The 14,980-nt window shown below is 43.2% G+C and overlaps 1 protein-coding gene across 1 annotated transcript in view; it reads right to left on the bottom strand.

Annotated features, from left to right (window-relative positions):
* Positions 1-14,980, bottom strand: part of MSRB3 (methionine sulfoxide reductase B3) — an 87,167-nt gene that overhangs the window by 68,429 nt on the left and 3,758 nt on the right.

The following is a 14,980-nucleotide window of genomic DNA, read 5'->3' as shown; positions in this document are numbered from 1 at the left end:
CCGGCCAGTTTAAATATAGCAAACAAGAGAGATGGCAGCCACAAGATTTTATTTTAGAAGGATTTAATGCATGAATACTAATTGTTTCATTTGCCCACGATGGGAAAGAGGAAACGCAGCTGCCTTATAGCCCAGCCATTCATAGCCGCAGCTCGCTTCAGAAGATTATATGGCATCGGGGACCGGAGCCAGCCCCCACCGAAGTCAATAAGGAAGCTCTCATGGACCCTGGTGGAAGCAGGATGAGGCCCCAGGTGGCTCATGAGCAGCAGGGCACGACTCCCAGCCTCCTCCCAGGTGCCCTTTTTCTTTTCTGAGTGTCACGGCACAAGGGCTGCGGGATGCAGGGTCCAGCAATGGCACAGCGCAGGGGTTTGTCCCGGCCATTTCCCAACCGGAGAGAAGCTGCCCACGGTCTCGTCCTGAGGAACAAGCACGTAGTACCCAGCCACGGGCACTACCAAACCCGTCTGGAGTGTATCTGACGGAAACCTGCTTGCATTAACATGCCTGAACTCTGACTTCTCCAAACTAAACTCGCTGCGAAACCCAAACACCTCTGTGCGGCTGAACGGCGGCAAAGCGGGGAGAGGGCGGGCGCCGCACGGCGGACAGCCCGAGAGCGCCACTGCACAGAAATAAACATGTCATTGTCACGAGTGACTGCAGAGCTGCTTTGAAAAAAGAACAGACCCCCTCCCGAGCAGGACACCGGCCAATGGAAGACCAGAGGTCTGCACGCAGACACGCTACAAGCGCGCAGTTTCCCCGCTGGCGCCCTTCCCCGCGCGGCGGGCAGCGCACAGCGCACTGCCCCGCCGCCGCCCGCCGCCTGCGGGCGGGAGGCGCGGCAGCCCCGCCGCCCGGGCGGAGAACAAAGCCGCGCTCCGCCAGCAGCGGCACCGGGCGCCCCCCGCCGGCGGGTGGCCCGCGCCGCCCCCCCGCCTCGCCCGCGCACGGCGGCGCCGCCTGGCGGCTTCGGCCCGGCACCGCTCCGCCCTCGCCGCGGCCCCGCCGTTACGCGGCGGCTGGCGGGAGGGCGCCCCGGCCGCTGTTACACCTGGGCCACGGCCCGCCCATGGCTTCCGCGGGGCTTCGTGGGCGCTTGGCTCCGCCAGAACTCTCAGCAGCGCGACCTTCTGGAGCGGTTGTTTCAGACCAGGAGTACCGACAGCCATTTCGGCAGTCGGCATGCCAAAGGGCGCACAGACAAACCGACCCCTGCGCGGTGAGGCCTTTGCTGACCCTGCCTATGGGATCTCTTAAACACGTTTATGAAGCCTCCCAGAGCAGCCAGACGCGGGCACCTGGCAAGCACAGCGCAGCGGTGGAGGGCCGCCCCACGTCACCTGCCTGTTGTGCAGCCCTTCGGCCCGACAGGCGCGCTCCTCCGTGGTCCTGGACTGACCTCCCACACCAGCACCGCTTCCCTCCTCTCCTCCTTCGGGACCGTAACAAGTGTAAACAGTTTTAAAACTAGCTGAAATCCCCAAGGGTTATAAAATAGATCCTGACCTCTTGAAAATGTCAAAGATTTCAGCGTTCACCAAAATGTTGTTAGTTAGTCCAAAGTATTCATAAAGATTCAGAGGATATATAAGACCTGAAAGCCCAATAAAATACAACTGAGCATTCATGAAAGTACTTTATTGTAGTTAACATATTTTATTCTTTTATTGCTGACGTTTTGATCGCTATTTTTATTTACTCTGTACGTTACAGCAATGCCCAGTAGTTTCAAGTAGGAAGGGGACCTCCTGGTGCTAGGTACTGTATGTACGCAAACAAAACCCCTGCCACGAGGAGCTTACAGACCAAGGTTAAGAACTGCTTGTAAAGAATGAGTAAAGAGAAGAGCAAAGTCAATCTCATTACAATTAACATGTTTGTTTTGGAGGTGCTTCACACCCAGATTCCACAGGTACAGAGAACAGGCTGACAGAGAAGGACGGTAACCTACTCACCATGGCAAGTGTTGCACTCCCACCAGACTTTTCTGGTGGGGCAGATGCTTCATGAAGAGCTCAGTGCAAAACTCTCAATCCAGGGAAGGGGATCGTGCTTTTATATGCTACTTTTTGTTGTGATTTATGTTTTTGGGGGGGTGGTTGTTCGGTGGTTTTGGTTGAGTTTGGTTTTTTTTGAACACATGCTGCTTGCTGTATCGTCTGCAACACCCGGGACACTGCTGGCTCCTCTACAGTTGTCCCCTAGCATCACCAGACCTCTTGAAGCCCCTTCACTGCACTTCAGCCTTTAACGTAGCACAGTGCGGAGCTTTCAGACACTATGCTCAGAGATAGCTTGTAAATCTTATAAATATAGCTCATACAAATACAGCAGTAACTCTGTCCTTAGGTGGGCTTCACGAGCCTTTTGCTAGGGTGATACACATTGCAACTCCAGGAAAGCCTTCCTTTTAGGATGTTGATATCCTAGTACCAATACATGATGAAGTACTGCCAGCTTTCAAGAGCTTCTGTATTGTCAATTGCAAATGTTCAGAAATCACAAGTTCGGCCCCAAAATAAACATGATTTGTTAAAAAGTATGTAGGGGGTCTGTCAAATTTGTCCTTTGGTAATTAAGAACTTTGTATGTACTCAGGTTATGTTTTCTCAACCCCTCCCTGCAACTATGAGAAATTTCTTTGGGGGAGGGACTACTTGAGAGATTAAATTCTGATATTATCACATCTTGCTTTTAAAAGCTGTAAAGGAAAAAAGGTCTAAGGAGCTGATAACACTACTGATTTAAGTTTTTCCACATTCAGTGTTTTTCCTGACAACTCAGGTCCAGAATTCCTGAAATTACATGAGAATCCCAGCTCTCACAAGAAAAATGTGAAGTTTTAGCCCTTTACAAGTGAATTAAAAAATAACACAAATTCTTAAGGGAACAATCTTTTATTATTCTTGCCCCAATAATGAGACCTTAATAGTGTGAGGGTTCTCCTTTTTTTCCAATTTCCCTCCCCCACCCCCAAGTCTCCGGCCCCATTTGGAGGGCAGGAAACAATTAGAGATAGGTACACACTAGCCAGAGAGCCAGGCTCTTATGTCAGCAATTTCTGTGTCACTGGAAAAAGCAAAGGAGCAAAAATATTGCCATCCTGGAGAAACCCAAACAATCAGAAGTTAGAAGACAGTAAAGGCCTGTGAGTCTTCTATACTCAAGTGTTACATTAACAGTTTAATTTTAATTACTATTTGTTTTGTTAAGTTTCTCCAGTCCAGCAATAAGTTCAAAGTTGTTTTGCAAAGGTTTCATTTATTTATTTATTTTGACATAAATCAAACTATAACCAAATGTTTCACTGATAAAGCTGAGTGAAATATTTAATAGATACCTTTATTCCAGCCTTAGCATATGGATTATTTTTTTTTATTTGGCTTTTGCTCACCTAAAGCTGCTTCCAGTCAGACTCAGCAGACAGAACAGAGCAACCACTGGGCACTGCAGGAATAAAAAGTGCAGTCTAGAGAGAACCACATGAGCAAGTATTTCAGTGTATCACGGATTTCTGTGTCTAAACAGTTATTTATTCCCTAGCGATTTTCCCGTAACACATTCTCTGCTAATGCATAAGCTCTTGGTCTCTCCTGCTCCCTGCATTGCACTTGGTAGTTTTTAGGGACTTTACTGTTTGCGGTAAATGTCTTAGGTTTGTCATGGTGGGTGCTAAGGTGGGTGGGAGTAGGGGGGCGTAAAGGGGGTAAAGTTTAATAGCTTGTAAGGAGATGTTTAATGGGGTCTGATCCAATAACAATCACCAAGCTGCCAGCTGTGGCAGGAGACTGGAGCACAGGAAAACTTTTCAGCAGGGGGATAAGGACTGCCGGTTATTTACTGGAGAAAGGAGAAGGGAAGAATTCCAGTTCCCCCTTCCAATCCAAGGAGATCTCTGATCCTGAAACCAGCACTCTTTGCAGTGCACAAAGTATACTCCTCACACACATATACATATACCTCACTACCTGGGCTAACTATCCCTCCCTCTGTCCTGGCCTCCCAACAGCCTGCTAGAACAATGAGGCGGCAGCCTTCAGCCCTCAGCCCTCAAAAAACCACACATCCTGTGAATATGCATTTGTGCTTTGTAATTACATTTTCAGACAACAGCATGCTTCAATGCCTTGTACTGTATTTGAAGCATGCAGCACAAAATTGTCGAGGTAATTGACAAAACCTTTGGAAAATCACCTTTAAAGAGAGATTTTAGGCTCTGGAACTTCATGTGCTTGTACATCCATTGATAATGCAAACACTGTTGTCTTCACAAGTTCACAATTTGCTATTAAAACACCTTGCAAAACCTCACTGTCTGATGAGAGTAAAATACTTTAATCATTAACAGCCAACAACATGCAGCAAAACTTCATAAAGATCATTATAAATATAAGCTTCTCAAAGGGTTATTGAACAGGCATAAAACATTCTAAAAGAAACTGTTAGCCTTACAGGTCTACAAAAGTACTGTAGCATTTAAGTTGCATGCTTGTCTGCATATACTTTCTCCCCCCTCATATAATACTAGCTTCTCAATTACAGCCACAAAATCAGAAATATTAGACCTGAATTCCCCCTTCACTTTTAGCACTCTCTTTAATGGAAGCATGTTCTCCATAGCTGTTTATGCTGGAATGTGCAAACTGAATGGCAATCCAGTCTACTTTTAGGAAGTTTACATTGTGCCCTGATAAAGGAGGTAATTACTGCCATATCTCATAATATTTGAGTGGAAAACCAGGAAACATCAAGCTTTAAACTTGAAGTTAGTACTGCTATGAGAAAGGAGCCTAAAAAATGAAGTTCAAAACCTTCTTGCGTTCTGGAATTTTACATATTCTCTTATGCTGGATTTTGTTTTTAAACCCTTCCCATAGCAACTGAGTGTATGTAGCATAGAAACTCAAACCTAAAATATACACCTTTCTGCAATACAGAACACACAGTTAACAGAAGAGATTTCTAAGTATCAATTTGGATGACACATGCTTTTAGGTTACTGACAGATCCAGCTACAGATGTTTAACAGGCCTTACTTACAGCAATGATCTTTTGTGAGGGAAACAGAAAAGTGCTTAACCAAGCAGTATATTTAATGTCTCATAATGGAAAGCATAGCAGTTGTCCCTGCACCTGCAGAGCAAGCAGGGCTGGAGGTGGGCACACCAAGCACGGCACGCGCCACAGCTGCTCAAGCTCGAGGGGCGCAGGAGGCCCTCCCTGGTCCCACGGCTTCCGCACGGTGCCCACAGGGCAGCCCTCTTTCTCACGTGAAATGGGGTAATACGGCCTAGTCTGTTAATGCTACTGATCTATCTTTTTCATATTCTAGCTGGGAAGCTTCAGTAGCAGCATCTTCTATATTCATCATTTTAACAGCTGGAGTAGGGGAGGAAGAAAAGTCTGAAGGTTGGTATCAGACAAAGAAATAGAAAAAAGCAGGAAAAGAAGATGAGGAATGATCAGACAGCATGGAAGCACTGCTGTCCCTAGAGAGGGAACTTACATTCTCACCTGCTCACCCCCACTCCCACTCTGTCATACACTGTGACAAGCAAAGCCTTATGGACTAACCACCCTCCATGTTCCATCCTTAGGCTGCCTCTAAGTTTCCCACTGAGGTGAATGAGAGTTCTTTTTAGGAGTGCAGCCTTTAGTCCGAGCTTTATTATCCAGACTTTGTTCCTCCATCTAACAGAGATAAGATTCCCACAATAGACTTCAGATTATCGTGCAAGCTAAAATGATTATCTTTCCAATAAAATAACCATTAAAATCTTGGAAAATAAACCAGATTCTGAAACCTTTGTGCACAATTCAGGATAATTTTACTGATTTCAGTTACTGAGAAAATAATATGCTAAGTTAGGAGGTAGGACTCCACGTGCCTGTGAGTTTGCATTTATATTAGAATGGTTATCCCAGAATAGAAAAGCGATTTATGCTTATAAAAGGAAAACACTACATCTGAGCAGAGAACACAGAGCTATGTTTAATTTTCATTTAATTACCAAATTGAGCTAACATTCTCTCTAGCATCAGCTGCCAAAGATGGGAAGCTCGCAGTCCCTTACAGGAATACCCCTTCTTGTATGCTGAGCTGGCCACTGCATTGCTCCCCTCTCCAGCTAGCGAAAAACCAGTTTGGCAACAAAGAGGCTGGTGTGCTGGTGTAACTAAAGCCCAGAGGTGTGTTCAGGGGCCAAATAAAAAAGGCCTGAGATGGGAGAGGATAATCAAAACAAAGGGGTTTTTGAAGGTTGTAGTGTCCCGAAAAGCGAGAAGGGGAAAAGCGCATTAATGCCTCCCTGTTCTGCAACTGCTCCCCTGAAGGAGAGAACTGCGAGGCTAAATTCTTCTTATTTTACTATTTCACATTTGCACACAGCAGGGCAGTGGTACTGGTCCCCTCTGAACAGCCAAAGGACATGGCCTCATACAGTGGGGATGAAGAGGACATTTGTGCTACGCTGAGTACACGGGGAGGAGGGAGATAATTAATTCTCCTTTAAGTAATACAAAAGTTAAGAGGGTCCTTGCTCAAGGGACTCTGGCTTGGTCTTTAGGGAGGGGTGTAAAATGAAAGCAGATCTCATTAGTGTAGAGACAAGACACTGCAAGCCCTGTGGGCAACAGATTAAATGCGAAGAGAAAAGTGGAATTGCAAAGAGACAAGAAAAAGCTGAGAGACCCCGATGAGAGGAAGAGATTAGTCAAGTAAGGAGTCCCAAAAGCCTGAGACAAAAGAGGATCCCTGGCTAAGGGCAGAAGGCAGCAAGACTCTGAGCCTTGCAAGCGCTCACACATCTGTCATTTGCAGATTGTTTCCCAACAGTTATGACTGACAATACTTCCCCAAGGAGAGTAAATATAGGTCAACTGGGATTTTCCCCCCATCCATTCCTGCTCCTCCCAGATCTGATGCACTAAAATAGCGCTGAGCTGCACTTTCGTTTTCCCTGACTTGGTAGCCTGCCAACATACAGCCCATTCCTTTTACGGCAGTGAGTTTCTAACTACAACAGTCATAAACTATTCTTAAATGGGTCTTTTCTGAGAATTACAATCCTTTCAACATCTTGAAAAATATCTAATCTTTTCCATTCCAGGCAGTCCTCTCCAGTGCAGTGGTAAAGATTTAATTGCTTCTGGTGCTCAGATGATGAGATACAAGTGTTCTGGAAATAACCTTTTAATTCAACAATTCCTACTGGCAAGCCCGAAAGCTTTTTGCGTTGCTCACCAATAAAGAATTCATTTTCAGTGCTGAAAGAAAAAGTTTAAAAACTTCTGGGTTACTGCTGTGGATGGAGCTATCCAAGAGTACATGATACCTATTTTTACTATCAGGTCAATTTGAGTAGGTATGCTCTCCCTCTCCACCAATATTTGCCTTGTCAAGCTTACCAACACAGCAGAGCTAACAAGCTTTCTATTCTCTCTATTTCTAATTCAGGACAAATCCCATGCATCATTTACCAGGAGGTGAAACACAACTTTCTTTTTTAGCGGTGAACAGAAGCCATTCAACGAGAATTTCTATTCTGCTTTTCCGAAACAACTTCATAATAGTTTTAACTTCTCACAGGAAAAAAAAAAAAACCACACTAATTTTGAAGGTTAAACAAATACATCATTTGGAATTGGAGTTCTTTTAAACCGTGTTACAGACATAGTGCTCCGTAACTCAGCGAACCTCTTCCTCAGCTTACAAAGCTTATTTGCCTGGGTAACGATACACAATAGATATGTGATACGAGCCATCTCTCCTAGGTAGAATATCTCATAAAATAAAGCCTCCAGCTGACTTAACAGGACTTCCAACCTTAAACATCAAAAAAGTACACACTTTTGAAAAGAGCACCGTCTCACTCATTCCTAAAATGAGATGAGTGAAAACCAGCCCTGCAGCCGTTTGCTGAGTGTGCACTCCTGTGCCGTGCAGCACAGACAAGCTGCAGTGCAGGAGGTGTGAAGGAAGCTGCTACTTCTGCGGCACAGAGAAGCTGAATTCTGAAACATCGCAGATGAGTTTAATTTGATGACCCTGTTTTGTGAGGCACTGTAAGAAAATGTAGAAATTACACTTATTAGTCCACCGAAGGAGACAAGGTCCCCGAACACAGAAGAGCTAAAAAACAGTTGTGATTTCAACCACGGTTTTGGTCTCCAATTTAATGAGCTCTCAGAGTAAAATCTGTTGTATCAGGGAATAAAAAAACACGAAGAAACAATGCGCCCTGCCACAGTAGCAAACTAAAGCATCCTCAATGCAGGATCAGATGCCACAGGGTTATTACAGTGTATATAGAAACTTCCCAACAAATAATCAGTAAGTCTACGGCCAGCAGATTTTTAAGATATTTAAAACTCTTTCAATTGAAAAAAAGGTTGGTGCTAATATCTATCTACATAATGTGCCTATAAACGCCACACACCCCACTAGAAAAATAAAACTTCTAGTGCAAAAGACACACATAGACTCACATCCTACCCAGACATCAGCCTGCATCATTTCATTCAGCATTCAATTCTTCAGCACAAACCATTTGAAAGCTGAAATATATCCCTGTGTTTTTATAATTTACTACATGACAAAATATAATTTTTAGGTCAGGCTGTGAACCAGACCTGAGTGTTGTCGCATAATTTGTAAAAAAGTTTGTAAGTAAAGCATAGGGTTTGTAAAATTTAGTTATGATCTCTCCGTTAGCTAGCATAACCGCATCTCAGACCAATTCAGGTTGGTTGTTTCTTTTTTTTTATCGTCCCAGCTACTAGAAAAGCATTTCGAGTTAAAGACATCATAGCTGCCAATCTCTCCCCAGCAGTCTCCCTTACATGGAAATTTTCTATGTGGCTTTCTCTAAAAACCAATACCCCTCATCACCACAGAGAGGAGCCATCTCCCTTTCATAAAATTAGTTATTACACAGTCTCATGAATTATCCTTCAAGCAACATCCTTCAAATAACATCCTCAGCACACAGAAGTCTATGCACATGTCAACAGAATAAAAGCACTCTTTAAAAATGTACCTTTGATCACACAGATTGTGTCATGGTGTTACGTAGAGCAGCCTTATGAATATACAAGAAAACCTCAGCCTTTTATCCAAAAATAGTTTTAAAAAATTATAGCATCAAGCAGTTCTGATACTACACAAAAAAACATAAAAGAATGGCTCGGACACTGTAATAGTAACATTAACCATCCTAAAACCAAAGACCCTTTATGCAGTTGAAAAAAAAATTTAAAAGAACATCTAATCTATACCAAAACAAAATTCCATCAAGTAAAACAGAAATTCATAAGTCTACCCTAGTCAGAGATATACTTTTCTTTTTATGAACAGCAGTGAGAAGACACTACAGCAAATAAGGAAGGAGTATTTATCTTTATACTTTAAATCTTCTTTAAACTTACAGTACCATCAGATAATACTGAATGTCAATGACTGAAAAGTGAGAGAGCAAAGAAAAGTATCTCTGTCTTAACAGCAATATATTTGATTCAAATATAAAGATTATTTGATTTTAAACCACTGCCCAAGGTGGATTAATTTAACAAATACTTCTATTTAAATTTCTGTAACACCATTTTCTTAAAACAAATCTTCACTTGGTTAGGCTATCATTAACTATGTTGAGTAGCAAAAAATATATAACTTCACACAAAATTTTCTGCCACTATTTAGTAATCAGTTGTATATATACATGTCCCTGTATTTACATAATTACAGGGATAAAAACATTTACTCAGGACTATTTTTCCTTCTTACAAGAGAAAATGTCCAAAGACAAACTTTTTTCCAATGAAAAGAATTACTTGGAATCTGTGTGAGCTGAATTCCTATTTGCATTCCAGTGCAGTTTAAAAATGCACAAACATAGCATTTTATTTTTTTTAAATAGATAAATATATTTACATTGGATGTGCGGCACAAGGATCTGCACCTCTAGGCATCCTGAAGCTATTTTTCAATTCATGAACAAAAGAAGTATTAATTCTAGCTAAATACATTACTTTAAAACCTGCTTTGATTTTTTCTCTTCTCTTTAATACTCTCTCAAGTGTCCAGAATGTGAAGGTGTCTCTCCACCTTTTTTAATTGACTGAAAATATTTATTAAACCTTACATTTTTTTCAATCCACATTTCCCAGCCCTAAATGCATTCGAAAGATGAAAATAACTCATCCTATACCCACCAGCTGGACTTGCAGCCAACAGTAGCCATGCAAAACCCTTCTGCACAGCAAAAAGTACTTACCTTTGGGAAAAAACCCAGAAATACTTTCTCCTGCTCAGTCAGAGCGAGCATACGACAGGCCTAATACTGGAGTTATCTCCAGGGTCAGCTCATGTGGCCCCAGCCATGAGCCACCTCCAGGCAGGGGCGATGCCGCCTGCCTGCTGACGCCAGGGCTGGCAGCAGCCCCGCAGTCCTGCGTGGAGCCCGAGCCGCACAGGCCAGGCCTGCCTGTGCCAGCGCCGCTGGCTGATGGGGTAGGCACACCGCTCAGTTCAGCTTGTCTTCTTTGGAGGGTCACGGGGAGAACAATGCAGGGGCCAAGTTCATTCCCCTCTTCCCTCAGCCTTTTGCTGTTCTCAAGACTTTGTGGTTCAGCTTCCAATCTGGATCACTATTCTAAGATCAGTTTGGATGTTTTCTTTGCATAATCTGTTCTTAAAAGTGACATCTGCTCCACTTCCTTCAGCAGAGGCAGCAGCACGGCACCCCCAGGCAGCCCCTCCTGCTGAATCCTGCTGGCAGGAACTTCATTAAGCCTTGCCCCAAAATGCAGTTTGTTTCTGTCCTACTTGGACTCCCGCTCCAAAAAAGGAAATCCTACCATTAAAACATTGGGAGTGCCTCCTTCCCCTCTTGCTCCTGACATTTCACACCCCTCTCACAAACACATTAGAAGTTCCTCAGTGACTCAGCCATGCCCCCACAGCATCCTCCGTCCCCAGCACAGGACTACTCCCCTCCCATGGTTCACTTCAGCACATCTCAGTGCTGAGCGTGCAAGCCTTCACCACCCCCTATCAAAATAAAATGACAAAAGACGTACCAGCTCTATGTCCACCTTAAGGTTTTTTGACACAATGATTACTGGTTAGAAATCTGATACGTTTGTTCGGTATGTTATTTTTATAGCATTGGTATATATGTACAGAAAGACTCTCATTCTCTTGTATTTATATGTGTACTTAAATAGATATTCACAGGTAGAACTTATCTAGATGTTTGGAAATTTTATGTAGTTGCTAGGCAAAATGAATAAGAAAACTAATAAACCATAAGCTATGATCAGTTAAGCCCATCTGCAAATCTCGCTAATTGTAACCCAATACAAAGAAAGCAACACACACAGTGGATTATCAGGTTGGAATATGTTGACTGCCCAGATGATCTTCCATAGCAGTATACTTGCAGGATTTTTTTAAGAAACAACACAGGTAATCATCTGAAGTAGTTGCAGTAACTAATTTGAAACTGTTGAAATCTGTTGCACAGACCTTCCTCTGCAGACAAATTGTCAGTGGAACACGACAGTCACTTAGATCTGTGATGAACTATCTTGTCAATGAACCTGCTGAAGCTGCATTTTTTTTGAGAGAGTGCTTTATGAAAATCTATCAAGCGTTCCTTCTCACTCTGAGGAACTCACTTCAGGTTCTTTAGCTGGATAGATATAAGACTGTCAGAAATTACCAGCACTAATGTTGAATCACTATATTCCCAGATGATGGAGCTATCCTGTGTGTCTGCAACCTTTGCCTGAGGTTGCTCTTCCTCCTCTGACAGGTTAGGAAAGTTATCCTACAGTGTTTGGGAAACAAGCTGGGGCAATCATCCAGAAAAGAGCAAGCACCTTGGGGGATTTTGGAAAGGCTTTTGCCTTTCCAAAAACTCAGGAGTAAGCTGACAATGCCCATTTTTAAAAAGGGAAAAAAGAGCGATTGGTGAACTACATGGCCATAAGTCTACCTCCAACACCGAGAAAGCTTTTGAAACAAATTACTGAACAATCCATAAATAGGCAACAGAAAATTAGAAAGTAATAAGCCACCAAGATGGACTTATCAAAATCTAACCCCATCAACCATCATAGTTCCCTTCTTTCCTTCTATTCTACAGGCAAGAGGAAAGCAGTAAATCCAACAGATCTCAAATATAAAATACTTTTTGACAGAGCAAACTGGAAAAGCACTTTCCTTCTGGATCAAGGTCCTACAGCACAGGTGCAGAGCTGCTTGAAAAAACACACTCGTTCAGCAGTTCTCCTACTGACTAGGGTCAAAACCCAGCAAGGAGTCTTACACTAAAACTGCAGACACACCAACCTGCAAGGAGCATGAAGCACTCTAAAGAGCTGAGCAGAACTCGAGATGGTCTTAATCAATTGGAGAAATGGTCAAAAAGCAGTAAGATTAAATTCAATACAGTCACATACAAAGAACCACATTTGGACTTTAAAAGAAATCCTCACATGCACAAAACCAAAAGGAAGAATACCAGACCAGCAGCAGTACTGCAAAAAAGGATGTCAAGGTTACAGTGACAATAAATTGAGCCAACAGTGTGAAACTATTAAAAAAAAAAAGGCAAATGACAATCTATAGTTTATTAAAAAGAGAAGCATAATACATAATAGCAGGGGATGGGGAAGAAATCTGCTCTCCTCAGCAGCAGTGAGGTATCAGCTGGAATAGCCTGCTGGTTTAGGGCGTAGGACGGAAGCAATAGAGGAAAGTCCAGAGGAGAAATAAAAAAAAAGAGTGGTTCAGAAAACCATATCTCCACAAAAATTTTTTAAGAACTTGGTTTATTTAGTCTACAAAAGTGTCTGTGGAGATGGGATAATGCTCTGAAAACCTGCATCTTGTCTTAAATAGCATTACATCACTCAGCTATTAGTGTAATATATTACTGTCATAGTTATTACTTGACTGTCGTTAGATAAAATTGTACTACTCTGCAATTCATATGTAACAGAGCAACAAAAAAAGGCTTGTTTTCCCCCAGACAGCTACTGTACTTCACATTTTAAAGTACTTCACAGGCAGAGTCCCAGGGTCTTGCAAAGTATCTGTTGTAATCCTTCCCAGCATGGTTCAACAACCGCTATAATAGTTTGGTACAATCAGGCACCTCTTTCACGTTCAGAGGCAAAGCTGCCTTGTGGTTTTGGATGAGGGATGCCAGGTTCTGTAGAAGATTAAAAACAAGTGGCATCCGGTGGGTCCCTTCCCAAGTGAGCCACTAACTTGCTACACAAGTCAGTGGAGATCTTGACCCTTACATGTGCTGGAAGTAAAAGCAAGAGCACACAGAACAAGTATGTACACAGACAATTTGGTTTCTCTTATTAAAAGAGATGTTAAAAGGTGTGCTGTCAGCACAGAGTATTTTTCCACTGTATATGCGAAAGAAACTGATTTTAATCCTGAAAAAACAATAGGAAAAAATGAGGATATAGTCTAAAAGTACAGTTCCCACAGCAAGCAGTTAAATACTAGGGCTTTGACGAACAGGGCTGATTTTCTGCAGCCATTCTAAAGTAGAGATGATAAAGCTATAAAAAACCCAAATCACGTTATTTGTGGGGTTTCTGAATTTGCAGCTCAGGGCTTTAACTTCACACAGTTGGCTGATCCACCTCAAGTTTTCTGCCTTTCCCTGAGCTGGCAGCCTATGCATCCCTTCTCTCCCTCAAACGCATGCTGTGGCTACTGACAGTGCCGTTGGCGTGAAGTGGTGGAAGCCTAACCAATCTGACCTGCAAGCCTTGGTTTCAGCATCATTAAGACTCAATCAATGCACTGCTGGATCACTCACTAGTGCAAATTCAACTTGAACTGGGTGTAAGCCGTGACTACTTGTTATCAGGACACATAAGGAGGGATCTGCATTGGTTTTATGTTTAATATCAAGCTTCCTCCCAGCAGCAGGATGGTGACAATCTGACCCAGGTGGCAAAGCCTACTTGTACAAAGTGAACCATTTTTCTTAGCTGATTTGAGCAAGTACAGTAACTTCACATCAAACCAACGCTTGCTCTTGAACCAGCTGCAGGAAACCCAAGGCCAGACTCAGTATGCCGTCAAACACCAGCTGCATGAACTGAAAGGGACATCCATGTGGCTGCCACCTCAGCCAACCCACCACACAGGTCCTCGAAGTGGTTAAAATCACCTACACTCTCCCTGCGTGCAGCTGGAGGCACAGCCTCGCCTGCGGATTTCCCCGAGAACCACACATCGGGGAACAGAGAGGAACAAGAACAGGGCAATCCCTCAGCCAGACTGACACTTTCTGGGCTGTTTTCTGTTGGCGACGACTGGCACAGATCACTTCCCCAGGAAACTGCTAAGGTTCCCTGTGTTGATTTTTTTTTTTCCATTTTCATTGTGTGGTCGGAGGGAAAGCGATGGCATTTGGCAGCTACTTCCCATCAGTGCTATTGTTATTCCCTGGCAGTAGGGATTTGTTTTCCATCAGGTGAAACGCAAAGGCGTTGTCCCTCTTTGGAAGAACACAGAGTTAAAGAGACCCCTGGGGAAATACTTCAAACACCATGCATGGCACTACGCTTAAGGTTTCTTGGATGTGGTAACACTTCCCAACAAAACAATGCGTTAGCACACTATGTACGTTTTGCTAAGCTGCTGCCCACATTTCAAAGAAATCATTAATCCCAATATTCAGATGCTACTGAAAGGAAAGAGCAAACTGGGGAGCTCTGTAGAAGTCCCATTCTTAGACTCTGTGTATGAAACACTCAAAAGCTGAATCATGTTCAAATGCAAAACACTGGAAAGATCATTTCCACTGCTCAGCCTAAAAAAAGAAGTACTTGTGCTATTAATCATATTACAAAACAATGCTAAACTATAGCTTAAGTCTGTGAAGACAGCAAAACCGTGCTAGCACCTTTTAAGTTTAAGCATTGTTCTTGCCTG

This window comes from Gavia stellata, chromosome 4 (genome assembly GCF_030936135.1).
Source record: "Gavia stellata isolate bGavSte3 chromosome 4, bGavSte3.hap2, whole genome shotgun sequence".
Classification (NCBI taxonomy): domain Eukaryota; kingdom Metazoa; phylum Chordata; class Aves; order Gaviiformes; family Gaviidae; genus Gavia; species Gavia stellata.
The sequence above is the reverse complement of the archived record's forward strand: the minus strand, read 5'-3'. Positions and strand labels throughout refer to the sequence as shown.